Below are 4938 nucleotides of genomic sequence, written 5' to 3'. Positions count from 1 at the left end.
ATAGCATAATATGTTATATTATATAACTTGTTAATATTAAATATTCAATTATATTATATTATATATTATAATTAGTTAATAATAATTTTTTATAATTAATAAGTTATAATGTATAATTTACCATATTATAATTAAATATTTTTATTTATTTAATTTTATGATAAAAAAAATTGATAACTAAGTTGGTTGGTTGAATATGTATTCACATAATGTGATGGAAAATATGTTAGCTTTGTACTCATATAATCTCTAAGTGAATTTTATACATGTGAAATCCACAATATTTGAAACTAATAACCCTTATGCAAGAAATACCTTTATAATTTACCTATTCATTAACTATTTTAAACTCTATAAATTAATTAAATATTTTTTAAATATAAACCATTAATTATATTATATAATTTAATTAGTGGTATTCAATATATTACATTCACAATATTATGTTATTCAAATCTATCGACCAATTACGTAACGTTTCGTGGATAGTATGATTTTGAAAGAGTATTTTGTTGTTAGATTTTAAATTTTTGTGATTCATATTGCAAATGTTGTTTTTTCAAGGAAAAAATGTTTCAAGATATAATGCAACAACCATCAAGCCACGTATATCAGGAACTCAATGTTCAGCTTAGGACTGAGAGGTCTCAAGACCAAACCACTCAATGTTCAGTCTAGGATTGAGATGTCTCGAGATCAAACCACTCAATGTTCAGTCTAGGACCGAGATGTCTCGAGACCAAACCGATGTTCAGTATCAGGAAGCCTAGGACCGAGATGTCTCGAGACCAAACCAATGTTCAGTGTCAAGAACTCAATGCAACCTAGGATCGAGATGTCTGGAGACCAAACCACTCAATGTTCAGCCTAGGACCGAGATGTCTCGAGACCAAACCAATGCTCATTACCAAGAACTCAATGCAGCCTAGGACCGAGATTTTTGGAGACCAAATCAATACATATCCCAAACTCCAATGAGACCCCTATCATTCCAACCTTATTATGATGGGCCACGTCTCCTGGGACTTGAACCCGAGTGGATGGGATGAGATACCACCATCCCTACCACTCAAGCTAACAACCTATTGACTCTTAATTGAATAGTTGTTATACAATGATTAATATTTAGTTATGATGAACATTACCTTTAATTTTTATTAGATTTTAAGTTCAAGTTTTATAAGGAGAAGTTCAAAATGGGACCCAATTGTGAAAGTTACATTGTTCCAATAAACATATTTAACTGTGAAAAGGACAACCGTTTATACCTACGGACAATACATATAAGATTACTATTTAGTTATAAGAATCATATTCCTTTAAAAATATATCTTTACATGAAGTAGACAATGATTAGTATTTATACAAAATAAAAAGTATTTAACATTTAGTTATGGACATTAATTATTATGATTATATAAAAGGAGATCTTACAAAACTTGAGGGTAAGAGCCATTTCTGGACATTAATTATCATGATTATATAGATGAAATAGACCCAGGCACTCGAAATCTACAGATTAAACAACTTAAACTAGAATTTTTAAAAGTCTCTATGGAAATTTAGTTAAAAAAATTATTGTGAAAAAAAAAAATTTCCTTTCTAAATTAGACTACACGTATATAAAATAGCATCTTATAAAACTAGAAAATAAGAAATAATTATAAAAAAAAGTTACATTATACCAACATCATCCCATCAATTAGTATTCATATCCTAACTAAACCACCCTTAAATTTACACACAATAACAAGCAATGATTAATATTTAATTATCAGGAGTTCTTGCCCAAAAAAAAGTTGTCAAATGATTAACATTAAAAAAAGTTACATGGCCCCGAATATCTTCCCATCTATTAATATTCATATGCTAATTGAACAACCCTTAAACTTACACACTAACAAAAGATAATTAATATTTAATTACGAGGAGTATTTACTTCCCCAAGTTGTTTTATTATGCCATTTTTTGAAAAAATTACCGGTTTATTTTATGATCTAATTTAATTACGAGGAATATTTAATTCCCCAAGTTGTTCTATTATGTCATTTTTTGAAAAAATTACCGGTTTGTTTTATGATCTAATTTTTGTAGAATCCGGGAGAGATTCATCTAAATGACAAGTTTGACTAGTGAACTCCGTAAAATAGAAGTGCCCCAAAGGTTTTTTAGATTGTTGGATCTATACATGTAGTAAAAAACAAGTTTAAATAACACAAATAAAAAAAATGTTGAATGTATATATGTAGTAGAAAAACTAGTTTAAACAAAACAAATCAAAATTTCACCACAAAATATTTCATAGAAACTCCAAAATAATAGCACTTTATTTTTTATTTTATTTTTATATAAAATAGAAAATGATTAACATTTATTTAAAACATTAATTACTATGACTCCCGTAAATATGATACGAAGATGATGAGGGGCCATGTTATGACATGGGATGGGAAGTAAAAGTTGTCACATGAAGTGGAAAATGATTAAGATTTAGTTACGGCATTAATTAGCATGACTATAGGAAATAAAACACTGAGATGGGGCGACCATGTTATGACATGGCATGGCCACTATATAATTGAGGTTTGAAATACAACAAGAACCCAAACAAGTTTGCATAAACTCACATGCAATCTGATCGTGTTACCTCTACTTCAACTTTTGCCTCATGTTTCCAATTCTAGGCACATCCATGCATCAAATGAATTTAACTCCTCATATGGCCATCGCAGCATGGATGTTATTAGCTCTGATTTCGGTGTTGTTGCAAGCCTCCCTATCTTTTTCTGCAAGCAGCAGCTCCAACGCCATTGACAACTGCTGGAGAAGAGATGCAAATTGGGCGCAGAATCGAATGAAGTTGGCAGATTGTGCTGTGGGCTTCGGAAGCGCCGCCAATGGAGGAAAAGGAGGGCAGATCTACACCGTCACCACCCCTGATGACAATCCCACAAATCCGTTGCCGGTAGTTTGAGATATGGAGTGACCCGCAAGAATCCACTGTGGATTGTTTTTTTTATTTTTATTTTTATTTTTATTTTTTTAAATCTAGGACAATCGGTAACTAGCGAGAGTTATCCTGAATAGACCTAGGATCAAATCTAACTGGCTGCCACTATAAACCTAGGCTACGTGCAACCGCCTACAAGCCGCACAATAGCAGGAAACTTATGCCTCAACAAGAGCTGAGACGTCCGCTATGGGGTCACCTACTCTTCTAGCCAAGACACAACAGGTCATATATATACTCAATGAGATTTGAACCCTCATCTAGCGGGTTTCACCCCGGAAACTTACCGTTGAACCTCATATCCACTGTGGATTGTTTTTGCTAAAGATATGAACATAAAGCTTCAGATGCCCCTCTCTGTTGCAAGCCACAAGACTATTGATGGAAGAGGGGCCAATGTTGAGATCAGTAATGGGCCTTGCATCCGCCTTGACAACGTGAACAACATTATTATTCATGGGTTGAACATCCATGACTGTAAACCCAGCGTCGCGGGTAACGTTGAGGTGACGGAGTCCGTCACCTGGATGACAAAACAGGATCCAGATGCTATATCTATCACTGGTTCTAAAGATATATGGATCGATCACAACACCCTCTCCAGGTGCTTAGACGGTCTCATTGATTCCACAGCTATTACTATTTCCAACAACCGTTTCACTTATCATGACAAGGCAAGTTTACTTAAAGTGTGATTGCGGATTTTAGCAATATTTTAAAATTTAATAACATGGGAAATCCTAATGTTTAAATTTTTGGCACATGTTTGTATGCGATCATGGATTTTTCCCCAGTCCCAATGTAAAAGCTTGAGGCTCATTTACTTTGCCGCTTGGATGACATGCAATCGCTGTCCATGCGGCACCAGGACATCTGATAGCTCTTTTGCCTTCACATGGCAGAGATAAGGTGCCATTAACTCTGGCGGTCCGTCCTGTACGTGGCTGGCAGTTTGAGTCAGCACCGTGGGTAGTCCCGCCATCATCGACGGTGGTGATCTCACCTTGCTATCCAACGACTGTCATAGACTTGCGAATTTCAACCTATGCCCCGGTCCAGTGTGGTGGAGTTCATTTGGAAGGTTGCTCCTCATGCAGCCCATTCTGGTAGGCTCAACCCATGCCGCCCGAGATGCCAACTTGTCAGTTCTGGTTCCACTGCTGGCAATTCTGGGTCTACTGCTCCCTTCAGGTAAACAAACTTTGCGGTGAAATTGTTTTATGTGATTCTCCAAGTTAGCAATGCCCTGTTCTGTGATAACCGTGACCTCGTCCTGCATTCTTTTGGTTGCAGAGTTCGGGTCTCGAGGGTGATAGTCTGTTGCAGCACTAAAGGGCTGGTCTGGCACACGATGGCTCCACCCTACTCAGGTAAAACTTCCAACTCATTGCCGTTGTCTTCCCTCTTCTAAACTGTCACAATTTTTCCTATTTCACCATACTGACGCAGTCTTTTTACTTTGTTTCATGCCCTGGTTGTTTGGATACAGGTTGGACGCCTATTCTAATTTAAGGAAAACCCTCCTAGGGTTCCAGGTATGCACATTTCCTTCGGCCGAGCCCTCGAATGGAAAGTCTTCATTTATTAATAGATGGAAGGTTAGCAAAGGGGTATTCTTCGACTGTGACTCTATCGAGTTTGAATGGAAGTTCATGAGGCCGAGCTCGGGTTTTACGTGTGTAGTTTTATTTCCTTTGTTATAGGAATTTGGCATTAAGCCATAGTTTTAGTTCCTGACTCGGCCCTTGGATTATGGCACGGCTGTACATAGTCATGCTGCGGCATGCTTCTCTCTTGTTACTGTAATGTAAATTAAAATACGCTGGTGTTGAATTCAGATATTGACGTTTATTCTTTTATTGTTCCTATACTGCATATTCTGAGGGTGTATTTGCGATAAATGGAATATAAAGTTTTCTTCTATGGAT

The 4938-nt window shown here is 36.0% G+C and overlaps 1 pseudogene; it reads left to right on the top strand.

Annotated features, from left to right (window-relative positions):
* The first annotated feature begins 2719 nt into the window (after nt 1-2719).
* LOC149177804 (pectate lyase 1 pseudogene) lies at nt 2720-3705 on the top strand (annotated as a pseudogene).
* The last annotated feature ends 1233 nt before the right edge of the window (nt 3706-4938 follow it).

This window comes from Pinus tabuliformis, chromosome 4_1 (genome assembly GCF_031772625.1).
Source record: "Pinus tabuliformis cultivar Carrire ecotype Pingquan chromosome 4_1, CPIR1, whole genome shotgun sequence".
NCBI classification, from domain to species: Eukaryota; Viridiplantae; Streptophyta; class Pinopsida; order Pinales; family Pinaceae; genus Pinus; species Pinus tabuliformis.
The sequence above is the reverse complement of the archived record's forward strand: the minus strand, read 5'-3'. Positions and strand labels throughout refer to the sequence as shown.